We start from the raw sequence: 14392 nt of genomic DNA, 5'->3' as shown, positions 1-14392 counted from the left end.
CCCTAAAGCTAGGGAGCCTTTGTAACGCCAGTAGAGGCCTTCCAGTGACAAGGAGGAGGAATGAGCCATACAGAATTTGGGGCCTTGGTGCGCTGAGGACACGTTATCCAAAGGGCAGCCCAGGGGGAGCATTCACAGCCATCTCAACTGGGACTCAGGGCCCAGCCGGCTCAGTCACCAGAGAGGCAGTGTTTTGTTTTGTTTTGTTGTTTTGTTTAAAGAATGAGACTGAGAAGGTGAGAAAGTCCAAATGACCTTGAACCTTGACCTTGCTAGAACTATTTCCAGTTCAGGGTTCACCTGGATGTGCCAGGTGGAGGATTTCCGGGCAGACGGACATCGATTCTGGAGTGAGAGGAAAACTCAGCCAGAAGCTGGAGCCCTGCGTTCTTTTTCTTGGGCCCCGTCACTAAGTCATTTCCTTCCCAGCGCCACTTGCACCTTCGGTCATCAACGTGCTCAGTTTTATGCAAGAAGCTGGTCTGGCCAGTGACCCAAGGATGCTTCACGGACAGCTGTCCTCCAAGAAGATGGTGCAGCTGTGCGAGGATGGGTCCTTCTCTGTCTCACTCCCCACTTGCTTTAAGTCCTGTGGTCCAGGATAAGGAATCCAGATGGCTGGCCGTCTATAGCGCTGTTTGGGTTGGGAAATGCTGCCTGGGAGATCCCGTTAGCTATGAACTTGACTCTCATAAAATGCTGCCTATGAAGTGCTCCAGGTAACCCCTTTCCTAACGGGCTCTTGTTTCTGGGAGTAGTTGGACAGGTGTCCGATTCAGCGACAGCCAGTGGGGAGGGGACTCAGCGAGAAGAGGGGGGTCTGGGCACCCTGTGACCAGCAGGCCTGGCTGGGCAAGGAGCCCCCCCCCTCCCCTCTGCCATGTGCCCCTGCCACACTCAGGCTCATGACTTCACTACGGAGAGTTGGGTCCTTGAAGACTTGACCTCGCAGGGCCCCGCAGCTGTGACCCCAGCCCCTGGGGGAGGCCGCAGGAAGAGGACAACGCCCTGTCTGCCACAAATGGACGGACCTGCCTGCTGTAATTCTGCCACTCACCAGCCCCAGACCCGACAGCTTCCACGCTGGCTCCCTGAGAAGCTGCCCTGGGCATTTTACAGGCTGACTGTCTCCTGATCCTGCTAGGAGGAGGGATGCACAATGGGGACAGAGAGATGCTTGGACGCCAGGGTGGCCAGAACCAAGCAAGGACAGATGCCCATCCGGCACCTCGGCTGGAGCAGGCATCTCAGCCCACCTGCGCCCGCGTGGCCACACCTCCTGCTGGGAGAGGGTGACACATCTTTACACGATGAATATGGAGCATTTTAGGGCTCAGCGGCTGAGAGCCTCAGCTCTGGACTCAGACGGCCTAAGTTATATCCCGCCTTCCTATCGGTGTGACTCAGGCCAGCAGTTCCTTTACCTGGAGGGATCCTGTGTCCTTACCTGTGAAATGGGAGAACCCTGGCGGGTAGCTCATCAGGTACCGCAAGGACTAAACGACTCTGGCGCTGGAGCACAGTGCCTGGTGGGTACCTAGGGGGAACTCAGATTTTGCTATGATTAGCAAATCTGTGTCATCCTTTGCTGAGCAGTGGCTCCCACACAAATCCCATTCTTGGACCATCCTTCCACTTCCAGACCATTTGCTTACACTGTCGTCATTCTTAAAGTTGAAGAGAATTATCTTGCCCGGGAAGGTGCCCACCCAGGCCCCAGGATCCTCCCTCTGTTATGAAGTCTTAGAGCACCTACCTCTGTTTTCAACCCTGGGACAACCACCTACATAATGCCTTGTATTGACGTACGTTCACTTACCTATATTCTAGATCAACGCTGCCCAGGAGGAAGAGAAGGGGCGCTATCAACACCACCACACATGGCCTGTGTATTTCCCAGGAGCCACATCTGTTAAAGTAAAAAAGGAACAGGGGCAATTAATTTTAATACGATATATTTTTAACCTAACCATCCAAGATATCGCATTTCAGCATATAATCAACATTAAAAAATCCTCAATGATATGCTTTACATTCTTTTCCTAACTCTTCGGAGGCCACTAAGCACGTCTTGGCGTGGACCTGCCACATTCTGAGTGTCCAGCAGCCCTGAGAGGCTGGAGGTAACACACCAGATAGGGTGACACTGGGCTGCAGAGTCCTTGGGCCGACTCATGAAATAATTTCACGTAATAGGACCTGGAAGCATTTTTTTAATGTGATGGATTACTCATTACTTTGTTACACATTTTCATGACCCATGGCAATCTGTACTGCATTTGTACTGTTTCAGATTGTATACTTTCTGGCACCGATTTTTCAGGCGTCCCCAAATCAAGTACCCATCAGATCCATGTGTTTATCTTGTCTGCTTTGGAGAGTCCTGCATTTGGGTTCCAAGCAGCTTGGAATACTCCCTTCATCATCGGCCTGTCCCCACGCCCACTGCAAGAGTTTCTTGAGCTCTTATGATACCAGGCTGCTCGACCGCAAATGTTACCCTGGAGCTAAACGTGGCCGAGGCACCGTGGGGAGTGTTCCTGTGTCCACGAGACGCGTTTTTCTCCCCAGGGACCCACGAGGACACAGCGGGTACCCACCAACTTCACGGAAGTGTGTGACCCCTTAAGCAACAAAGATTGGAACTGTTCTACTTGAAACTTTGGACTATTTTTACAGAGTTTAAGAGGCAAAGCAGAGATGCCTGTGAGTGGAACATAAAAACCCATCTGGCAAAAGAAGCTGCAGATTAACCTTAGCATGTTTCAGCTCCATGTTAGTTTATTTCAAGTCTTAAAGAAAGACACAACAAACTGGATTCTCAAGTCTCCCGAGGGGATTTCAAAGGCAAAAATCCTGAATCGCCCAGTAGAGTAGATGTCTGGTTGATTTGTAAATTGTTGCTTATAGAGGCATTAAAACACATGTATAAACTAGTGTCAAAAAATAGTATCACCTCAAGGAGGACTCTGACATTAGGGCATTAAATAATCCACAGTGATGAAACGTTCTCGTGTTTCCTATTGATAAGAATGTTTGCACCTCTTAGTCATCAATGTGGTCAACGTACTCCTCCAACGAACATCGTTTAGACTTAAGCTCTTTTTAAAAATTTTTTTAAATTTTATATTGGAGAACAGTTGATTTACAATGTTGTGTCAGTTTCAGGTGTACAGCAAAGTGATTTAGTTATACATATAATGTATTTATTCTTTCTCAGATTCTTTCCCCATATAGGTTATTACAGAGTATAGACTTCAGCTCTTTGATAATGTTTTTTTAAAAGCACAGGTCCTTCTTAAACGACGCCGGATTTTGCTGTGTTTGATTGCCGTGTCTGAAGGCTTGAGGCATTTTCTAATGAAAGAGTTTTATGATTTCAAAAATCCCCCGAATTATAAATAGAGCCTTCCACCTCTGCTTGGCCTTAGAAGGTGAGAACGCTGCCTGCCTCGGCAGCCGCCCGGAGCAGCTCCCCGTCAGGCCTGGCAGACGGCAGCTCGAGGGGGAAGAGAGACGGAACTATTTGAAGATGATGTGACAGAATAGATGGTCAGTGGGGCCCTGGAAGAGAGAAACGCAGTGCCTGGCAGCCACGGCACACAGATGCACATCTCAGTTCAGAGCAGCCCTCCACGTCGCTGGCTCCCTTGGGGCAGGCTCTCCAGGCCACCGCCCGCTTCTCCAGGACGGAGGTGCCTGGGGACCTAGAGAGGGCCGCGCCCCCCCCTTCAGCGTTGGTATTTAAACCAGCTCTCCCTTTAGTTGTTCCCAGAACGCGTTCACCCGGGCGAACAGATCAGCAGAGTTTGGAGGCTGGTGATGTGAAAGCACGTGGCCTGCATGTCGGGGTGTTTCATTCCTGATGCTCCCGGGAGGTGCAGTGGGGTGTAGCGCTCTGTGTGGCCCCCCCCGACCCCCCGGAGGAGCTATGGGAGGAGCGGGGAGGGGACCCCTCCATCCACGTCCCCATGCTTCCACCCACCTGGCAAAGGAGGATAAGTCCGGACCCGGGAAGGAGGGTCCCCCTTGGAAAGGGACGGCCACGTGGGAGGCAGAGCGGAGGATGCTTGGCCTGGGCCCAGCCTGGTTTCCAGGAGACACTCTTCAGGAAGGGCCCGTGCTGGCCTGGGCTAGGGGTGGCCCAAAGTCCAGGGGCCCGGGAAGCGGACAGAGCTTATCCAAGGTTGGGTTAACGAGCATTTTGCCCCAGTGGATCTGTGGGACAAGCAGCCCAGCTAATCATTTATCAGGCAGAGAACGGGAGCTTGGAGGGCGGTGTCTGTCTGGCCTTGTCCAGGTTAGCAGGGGCTCCCAACTCTCATCCACGTTGTGCGCGGAGGGGCCTCCCCGCGGGAGCCGTCTCCCAGGACACAAGGATCACTGAGCTCGGGAGAAATCCCACACTGTCACCCCCAAGGCGCCAGCAAGCGAGAAGCCAGAAGAAGTCAGCGCTCTGGACAGCCCTGGTGGGAGCCGGTGAACGGCTGGTTTACTCTGGCGCAGCTTCCCAGAGAAGGGAGCTCTGAGCCGCGTTTCTGAAGCACGAGAAACCTGGTTTGAAGGAAAGGAGGAAGCAGGGGGCTTCAGGCTGAGGGCACAGGGTGAACAAAATTGTCCCTAAATAACCTGAAACTGTAATCCAAGATGAGATGGTCTAAACAAACCTTCTCACTAGAACACATCTCCTGAGCCCAGGTGTAATTAATGGCCCCAAGGAAAATCTACATTTCACAAGAGGGTAAGAAGGCCGGGCTGTGGTGTCACCAAGTCTTCGGGGAGGAGCCTGGGGTTCAGCTGGACCCGGGAAGGTGGCACGATGCGGCCCAGCCAGTGGGCAGTGGCAGGGAGCGGACCGATCTGCTTGGGCTTTGGGTGATGCGCTCAGAAACGCGGGTCTCATGCCGTGGGCAGTGGGAGCCACAGCCTCTTTGCAGGAAGGACCACGAAGTGAGGACCCCCATGTTTATGGAATATTGATCTGACAGCGATAAACAAGGGCCGCGCAGGAAGTTTAATCCCTCCGTCCTCTATTTCTCTCCATCCAATGGGGCAGTTGTCATGGCTTGTCAGGTGGGTGGCATCATTCGTGTCACGGGTTCAACCTTCACCAGGTGAGCGCTGGAGGGCCACGGGATGTGTGTCTGAGGCACCTTAAAGCTTTGCTCCTGTGGTCCAGTGAGCTCTGCGTGCCCTTCCACCTGAAACCCTCTGTCCTGATTTCTTGTTATCTAAATGCTGCCCATCTTTTAAGAGCAGCTGAAAGATCTCCACAAAGCCTCTCCTGACGCGCTGATCTCATTTCCCCCTGACTCTACAGGACCACCAAAACCTACACATATGAAGCTCAAAACATAACATCCGCACGAGACTGAGCTGTGTCCTGTCGAGTGGAACGTCTCAGAAGGAAACTGGAGCCTCGGGAATTCCATGGTCACCCAAGGCGGGCGGTGGGCTTGGGTGAGACACCAGGAGGGGAGGATGATGGCAAACCCCGAGGACAGTCGTGCCCGGGGAGTGTCCACCTGCTGGGCCCGGCCACCTCGCTGTCTGCCCTGACCATGCTGACGCCCGTGAGGGAAGGCCACCGAAGTGGGAAAATCCTGGGTCAAAGAGGAGGGGACACGCGCTGTGTCCTTGCCGCCTCCACGCTGGCAGTTTTGGCTTCTTCTTTCCTGCAGAAAGGGTGGGCGCACAGTAACCGGGGTCTGGCGACGCTTGCTGGAACTCAGCAAGGCAGGGTCAGGCCAGCGGGAAGCACGCCAGTCTGGCCAGGGGCTCTGCCTCAAAGGCCTGGACCCAAGATGCTGGCTGCAACCAAAAAGCAAGTGGGCCCCGAGGTCGGACTCAGTAGAGCATCCCTCATCCCCAGAGAGGCAGACTGTGCAGAGCCTGCGGTAGCTGCCTGGCAGGCCGCAAAGGCTCCCTGTCCCTGCCATGACAGATCATGGGCAGCGTGAGGGGAGGAGGGGAAAGAGGTGCGGAGGCACCCGGGCCCCTCGAGCCCCAGCGGGGGAGGGCAGGCAGTCATCTGCGGGGGGAGGGGGGGCTTGCTTCGCAAAGTCCGTTCTGGGGTAAGTTGTTAGAACTGGGAAACATCCACCCCACGTTTGGATATTGACTGTGGCACAAGCTGCAGAAGAATTCCCCGCAAAGTGGAAACAGCAAGAGGGTTGAAATTACTTAAGAAGGGACACGGGCGAGAGGAATGCTTTGGAGAACTTGAAAAACACGGACATGACACATTCGTGTGCCTTTCCGTCTATTATAACAAATTACATTCTGCCCTAAGTATTCATGGAAATAAGTCTATGTTATTATTATCCCTCTAGTGATGGTGAGGACGATGCCTCGGGAGGGGTAAGGAAATAACTCCCCCCGGTGGTGAGCGACCCCTCCCCACCCGGCAGGGGTGCGAGGACGCTGCCTGATGAACTGCTTGTCAGGAGGGCAGTCCCAGCGCCGAGCCCTGTTCAGCTCTCCTCGGCCACGTGGCCGGTCCCATCCCGTGCCTCTGAGGGCGCTACTTAAGGTCCTCAGGTGATTTCCCAGGATTGCGGGCCCCGAAATGGATTTTCTTTGCCACGTTCCAGGGGAAGAAAGGGAATTGAATGCCAGAAGTGAAAAGCCATCTGGGCTGGCCCTACAGCGGCCAGCTCATGTCTGCCCCACACTTCTCTATTCTCGGACACCCTGATCGCACGTTTCCTGAAGACTGATCCGTCCTCCCACTGGAGGACCCCACCCCACGATCAGGCTCCTCCAGTGCCCACCGCTCCTCTCGGCTGACTCCTAGGCCAGGCTGGACCGTCTTCCCAGTCCCTAGACCAGCACAACCATTGGTCTGAACATCAGTCCCCTCGAGAGACCGTTCCAGCCCCCACTGTCCATTTTGAGGGTCAGTGCTGGCGCAGCTTCCAACAGTATCAGATGGGCTACAATTACAGGGCAAAGGCCAAGGCTTCTGAGAGTCGCCCTGTGAGATTTCAGCTTTTCCAATGGGTGGAGATGATCTGCTTTACTAATAATGCATCCAGATCCATCAGTAACTCAGGTGGTCAATAAATTCACCCGGAGTTCTTACGCTAAACCAGGCCTCGGCTTGGATCCTTGGAACACATATGGTTCATTCGCTGAGATTTGTACCTTCAAAGTATGTGTCATTGATCTGGGGAGAGAACTAAACACATAAAAATATGACTGGTATTTTAGGTGAAGATGATCTTGCCTAATAATCAGTGCCGTGAATAGGCCCCAGTTGGAATTCTGAGGCTTAGGTGGGCTGCAGTGGCCAGGAAGAGCCACCTGCGTGACGGGGCAGGTGGCCAGCAAAGGTACTGGCAGCCAGCAGCCAGCCGGAACAGAAGGACCCAAGCCTTCCGCAGACAATCCACACAGGCAATCTTACGTTGCAGCACAATTAACACTCCAGGTGCTTCACGGGAAAAAGCAATTCATGAAAGAATTCAGATTGGGGATTTCTACTGACCTCGTAAGAGGAGGAAGCCCTGCTTCTCCTAGCCTCGGGATTTATGGAGGCCAAGCGGAGCTTCTGCCTCCCAGGATGGAGGAAAACATGCTGAAAACCACTGCTCCCAGCAAACCAAGAGGCCCTTCCCTCGTCCGCCTGTAGCTACAGGACAGGCAGGTCGGAAGGTTCCAGGTAGATTCCAGCAACAGCTGTTTTCTGCTGGCTGCTCCCTCGCGGCCTCTCGCCCCCCATCCACTGCCGCCCACCTGCAAGCACACAGCCACCTGGGCCTGCCCAGACCCCACCCCGCCTCTCTCCCTCGAGAGCCCCTGGCGGTCAGACTGTCTCCATGGGCATCCCTGTGTGCGGTTCGTTTGAGAAGTGTGGTCCAGGCCGGGCCCTAACGGCCGGTAACAGTGACATGACCTCCCCACTAAGCACTGCTGGGCAGCTGCACCTCCAGGGCCCCGCCAGCCTTCACCCAAGCGGAGATGACTGCACGTCTGAGCCCGGGTCGGGCCGGGGTTGGAAGGGCTGGGCATGGGGGCCTCCAGAACTCCACAGCTCTTGCCCCGTGGCCCCTACAGCCAGAAGCAGAACTCGTTTTCCAGGTGAGTTACAGACACAGAGGAAACGCTGGGTTTTCCTGGACCCGACGCCCCCGTTTCCAGTGTCTGCGGTGCGGAGCACACCCGCCAGGGTCCCGAGAGGGGCAGACCCGGTGGGGAACGAGGGGCTGTTGTGAGGACTCCTTCAGACCCTCCCAGAGTGCCCGTGGGCAGGGACAAGGCCGTCCACGCCGGAGGCTGAGCACTTCGTCTCTCTCCTGTTTATATGTTTTTATGTTTAGCGTGAGTGTGAGTGTGTGTGTGTGTGCACGCGCGTGTGCACACGTCCACTCCTGAGCGGGCCAGGCCCGCCTTTCTTGCTGGCACTGTGTCCACAGCACTTCGCGTGGCGTCTGCTCGTAAGGGGGGCTCAGTACGTGTCTGTGGGACAGATGGGCCAACGCTGAGTGACTCTAGACGGAAGCGGGACTCTCAATCTCTTCCTTGAATCCAGACCCCACCCGCGGCCAGTGCCCAACCTCATGGCAGACGGCTGCAGCAGGGTGCGCCACCAATCCGGGCAGCAGTGCTGGCCACCAGCTCGAGCCCCGCCCCCCTGTCCTGACTGCCCCACTGCCAAAGATGAGCAGCTGCGTGCTGGCGTCACAGAGGAGACGGGACAGTGGCTCGCCCGGGGCTGTGTGGACATGCAGAGCCCAAAGCCGCAGGGGGGCGTGGCCAAAGCGCTGAGGCCGGACCAGCCCCCGAGAGCTTTTCCTGAAGGCCCTCCCCCCAGAAGACCCTGACTTGGCTCCTCTGTCGGCCCCCCCAAAAGTCTGTCAGGACCCCACAAACACCCAGCCAAGGGCATCATATTTGATGTGCCAGGAGGGGGTGTGACCAGGGAGATCCAGGGGACACAGGGACAGAGAGAGAGGGTGACGGGGACGCGAAGGCCAGGGGCTGGGGTGTCCTGGGAGGGGGGCCCTCTGGGCGGGCGGGGAGAGCAGAGAGAACGTGGCGGGTGCCCAAGGGAATCGGGGGCCTCACTCCCGGCCTGGAGCAGCAGGATGCCGGGGCCCCCGGGTGCATCGTCCAGACCACAAAGCCTGCTTCACCTACCGTCTCAGAGAGGGTTGAACTTCCTAGCACTGAAGCGAGCAAGAATCCCTCAAACCACAGGGAAACCTGGACGCTCTGGAACGCTCTCGGGAGCGCTTCTCCTGGAGGGGAATACGCTTGGCGTGGGGGGCCCACGGGCGGGGCGGGGGCAGTGGAGCTGGGCTCGCGTCGCCTCTGCAGCCGAGCGGGTCCCCGGCTGCACCCGTGGAGGCTCCAGTCCAGGTCGGAGCGTGTGCAGGCGTGTGCAGTCCAGGTCGGAGCGTGTGCAGGCGTGTGCAGGCGTGTGCAGGCGTGTGCAGTCCAGGTCGGAGCGTGTGCAGGCGTGTGCAGGCGTGCACCGAGGGCTCCGAGCTTCCCCTCACTCCCTCCTCTCCGCCGTGTCCCCGGGGGTCCACGCCCACCCTCACCGCATGGGATGCTCCTGTAAAGGGCGCTGGAAACGGAGCTGAATGCGGCCACACTCCGGTGGGCGAGCCCTACACCCCGGCTGCATCGGCCTGGGCGGGAGGCCTTTTCTTTCTTCTTTTCTTCCCAGTTGAATGGAGAAATAACTGACATGAGTCCCTGTGTAGGCTTAAGATGTACAGCATGATGGTTTGATTTGTGTATATCATGAAATGACGAGCACAATAAGCTTAGTGAACTACCATCATCTCATATAGACACAAGAAAAAGAAAAGAAAAAACGTGTCTCCTGTGATCAGAACCCCCTAGCAGCTTTCCTGGGTACCACAGGGTGCCTAGCACTGGTCACCAGGGACCACCACAGCCAGCTGTGGCCTCAGCCCTCACGTGTACTTGCAGGTGCTGAGGCTTGGAGCTGAGAGGCTGGGGTGTCCCCAGATGCACGGCAGTAGCGCTTAGATGTCGGGGTGCAGGTACCCCTCAGCCCCTAGGGAAGAGAGCTTCCTTTCTGTGAATCTCTGCCCCCCGGACCTGGCTGCCATCCCTCCCTTCCGGTCACACAGGCCTCCCTCTCGTGGGAGCCTACGTCGCGCCCCGATGACCACGGCCCCTCCCCTCCCTCCTCTGGGAAGTGGGCACCAGCCCTGCCCGTCTCAGGCCCCGAGTGGAGCGAGCACGTTCTAGAGAGGACGGCCTCTCGCGGGTGTCTGGGGGAACGAGGCCCAAGACGGGCAGTGCCCTGGTCTCTGTCCTGGGCACACAGTGGACGCTCAGCAAGAATCAGTGTCAACGTGGACGTGGCCGGTGCCACTCCTGCCTTTTCAGAGCCGACGGCACGGCAGGAGGCGGCAAATATCAACAGAGCCGTGAAAGGAGAGAGGCAGAGGGACCGCCTGACCTCCAGGCCGGAGATGCAGCGGCAGGCGGGGCCACAGTTTCCATCTGAAGTTGGAGGACCTCCAAGGCATGCGGTGTTGAGTGGGCTCTGGGGACACCTGCTCCCCGGCGCCTGGCCAGTGCCGTCTGCACAAAATGGCACGAGATGGGGGAAGCACCAGTGGGCTTCTCCACAGGAGACCCCTCCCCACGGGGTTCAGGTGGGTAACAGCCAGCAAAGCTCACACTCCCGAATCACTGGTCCGAGGAAACTATAAGCCCTGTGTGGAGTAGTTCTAATCATCCTTTTTGACAGAAGTGCAGGGTATGGAAGTGACAATGAGACTGCAAGTCATCCCCATGCATGTGTCACCTCTGCGGGCTCGCCTCACTTCCGTCCTGCCAGGGGGATAACCAAGGGGACTGGACCCCGACACCCGAGGCTCAGGGAACCCTACAAGCTCCAAGCTCTGCCTCCTGGACTCCCCACCCTGCCCCCCGTGGCTGCTCTTCCCCCAAATGTAGTTATGGGACCAGGCCCTGGATGAAATGGTGACTTTATTTAGCAATTTTTTTAAACTTTCTCTAATTTTTTAATTAAGAAAAATAGAAAGATTGGTTTATTAATTCCTTCAAAAAAATTTTTAGCTTGTTCATGACGAAAGAAGTTAGGGGCTTCCCTGGTGGCACAGTGGCTGAGAGTCCGCCTGCCGATGCAGGGGACACGGGTTCTTGCCCTGGTCCGGGAAGATCCCACATGCCGCGGAGCGGCTGGGCCCGTGAGCCATGGCCGCTGAGCCTGCGCGTCCGGAGCCTGTGCTCCGCAACGGGAGAGGCCACAGCAGTGAGAGGCCCACGTATCGCAAAAAAAAAAAAAAAAAAAAAAAGAAGTTAAATAAGGGTTAGGTTTTGCCACTGGCGCTGGGTTTCGTTGCTATTGGTTGGTGGATGGGGGTGGAGATGAGGCATAGGTCTCCGAGTTCATGACTGATGGCCTGTGGCCCCCGAAAGTTCAACCTCAGCCATACAGACTGAAACACGTTGCAAGTTACAGCAAATGAATGGACATCCCACGGAATTTTCATAAGTTAGTTTTGCCAGACTGCCACCTTCCCAAGAAAAACCAATAACTGACCAATTTTTGCTCTAAGTCCAGGGATTGTCAGATGTTTTCTTTCCTTTTTTTTTTTTTTTTTTTTTTTTTGCGGTTTGCGGGCCTCTCACTGTTGTGGCCTCTCCCGTTGCGGAGCACAGGCTCCGGACGCGCAGGCTCAGCGGCCACGGCTCACGGGCCCAGCCGCTCCGCGGCATGTGGGATCTTTCCGGACCAGGGCACTAACCCGCGTCCCCTGCATCGGCAGGTGGACCCCCAACCACTGTGCCACCAGGGAAGCCCTCTTTATTTTTTTAAATTTACTTTATTGAAATATAGTTGGTTTACAATGTTGTGTTCGTTTCTGCTGTACAGCAAAATGACTCAGGTATACATACATGTATATATATTCTTTTTTATATTCTTTTCCATTATGGTTTGTCACAGGACATTGACTATAGTTCCCTGTGCTATACAGTAGGACCTTGTTGTTCATCCATTCTATATATAATAGTCTGCATCTGCTAATCCCGAACTCCCAATCCATCCCTCCCCAACTTGCCCCTCCAAGGCCCCGGTCCCGCCTTGGCAACCACAAGTCTGTTCTCCATGTCAGACATTTGCTATAAAGGGCCAGTGGGAAATATTTTAGGCTCTGTGTGTTCCATACAGTCTTGGTCAGGGCTACTCAATTCTGCCATGATAGCAGCAAAATAATATCTAAGTGAGTGTGGCTGCATTCCAATAAACCTTTATTTGCAAAGACGGGTCAGGGGCCGGATGTGGCCCTCGGCTCTAGTTTGCCGATTCTGTGTTTCTTCCTGAGTCAGGTCACCATGGGATGACCTTGGAGATCACTCAGCCCCGCCCCTCCCTTTCACAGCCAGCCAGCCGTGCTCCCAAGGACATGATTAGTTGGGTCTGAGGTACACGTCCAGGGCTCTACTCAGCCATCTCCCCTCCACTCCTCTTGCCATGGGTTAAATCCATTCACTGGGAGAGCCAGTCATGTCATCAGTCAGGGAGGCTGTGTCCTGAGGACCTGGGATGGGCTGGACACACACTCTGTCTGGAAGCTCGCTGCTACACACAGCTCCTGATGGGCTCAGCTCGCGCTGTGGGCTGAGTCGTGTCCCCCAGATTCATATGTTAGGGTCCTAACCCCCAGGGCTTCAAACTGTGACTGTATTCAGGGCCTTTAAGGAGGTGATGAAGGTGAATGAGGGCATGGGTGGGCCCTGATCCAGTGTGACTGGTGTCCTTCTAAGAAGAGACCAGGACACAGACACGCACAGAGGGACGACCGCGTGAGGACACGGGGAGGAGGCGGCGTCTACACACTGAGGGGAGAGGCCTCGGGAGGACCCGGCCCTGCCCTCACCTGGCTCTCCGGGACCGTGAAGGGACAAACTTCTATGGAAACCGCCCGTCAGCGGTCCCTGGCTACGGCAGCCCCCCGGCAGCGAGGTGACGGGGCCAAGGTCTCCACGTCACCGGCACAGGCTCTTTCTCAGGCCGCTGCCTCCTATTCCCTGCACTCTGCCAGCCGCTTTGGGAAGGCCGAGCCAGGAACCGCCCGCCGCATCCCGCCCCGCCAGCTTCTGGGCTTCTGCAGAGCCCAGCGGGGGTGAGGGTGCGGTGCTGTGTTTAGGGGTCTGGGCGGGTCTCCAGGAAACAGGCTGAGGCTGATCTCCCGGGGCAGCGGGAGGTGGGACTGAGCCGTCTGTCTTCACACCGTGGAGTCAGAGGAGTGTGCCAAGCCCAGCACGTCTGCGCGCTTCTGACGGTTAAACCCTCCCAAGAGGAGAGTCCTCAGACGGGGGGACCCCGTGAGGGCCCGACGGCAACAATTCTCCTTTATTGAACACGAGCAGGAGCTATTTCAGTCCTGAAGGAGCGCTCCTAAATTAAAGTAAGTGGTCAGAACGTCCTTGAAGACTTTAATCTTTCTAATTTTGTCCTGCATCTTCTAAGATTACTTTCACTCTGAGATGAATCGGCAATGACACCCCAGTTGGCAGCAATCTCTCTTCCTCTCCAGCCCCCGAGACACTCCCCCGGACGACTCCCCCGGATGGGCAATGTCCCTTTAAGACGCCAACCCAAAATTTTGCTCTCGTGGTTTTCAAAATAAAAACATGTGATCGGTCCTTTTCTTTAAAAAAAAAGAAAAAAAATGGTGTTTTTCACAAGCCTAAGAAATATTAGACAGACTCAGTCGGGCCTGCCCCTGCCCAGAATGGGAAAAGAAAGGCTAAAACGAGTGATTTTCCTCTGCAGAAAGAACGTTGCCAGAGGGAGGGAAAGCAAGCGGGTTGGCAGGTGCAAAAAGCTTGGAGGTGTGGGGCTGGCGAGGCGCGTCCCTCTGTGATGCGGTGCAGACCTGAAAATGAATAAAAATATTTCCCAAACACGCCAAGATGTTCTGCGTGCGTGTGTCAGAAAAAGACAATGGGCGCAGACGTGACGGAGCCTCTCGGCCGTGGCCCTGTGCCAGCCTCGCACCAGCTGTGTGGTGCACAAGAATCACAGCAGCTGTATTTAAACGAGAAATTAAATCTCCTTCTATTTAATGTGCACCGTCTTTTTAGTTATCAAAAAGGAAACGTTAGCAATTAGGGGATGTGTATTTCACGGCCTGCGTGGATCTGCCAGTTTTGTTCGGGATGTCTATGATCTCTAATTCGGGGACAGGATGAGGGCCGCGGGCGGCGGCCAGGTTTCTTGAAAGGGAACGAGCTTTGACTACCTTGCCCTTTGTGAGCAGACGGGGCGGGGGGGTTTCAGACACGCCCTGCTCCCCACTCGGAAGTGGCAGTCCTTTATCCTTTATTGCAGTCGGGTTTGATTTGGAATGCGAGGTCAAGGGGGGGGGGG

This window comes from Lipotes vexillifer, unplaced genomic scaffold, assembly GCF_000442215.2.
Source record: "Lipotes vexillifer unplaced genomic scaffold, Lipotes_vexillifer_v1.1 scaffold944, whole genome shotgun sequence".
Lineage (NCBI taxonomy): Eukaryota > Metazoa > Chordata > Mammalia > Artiodactyla > Lipotidae > Lipotes > Lipotes vexillifer.
This window is presented reverse-complemented; position numbering follows the sequence as displayed.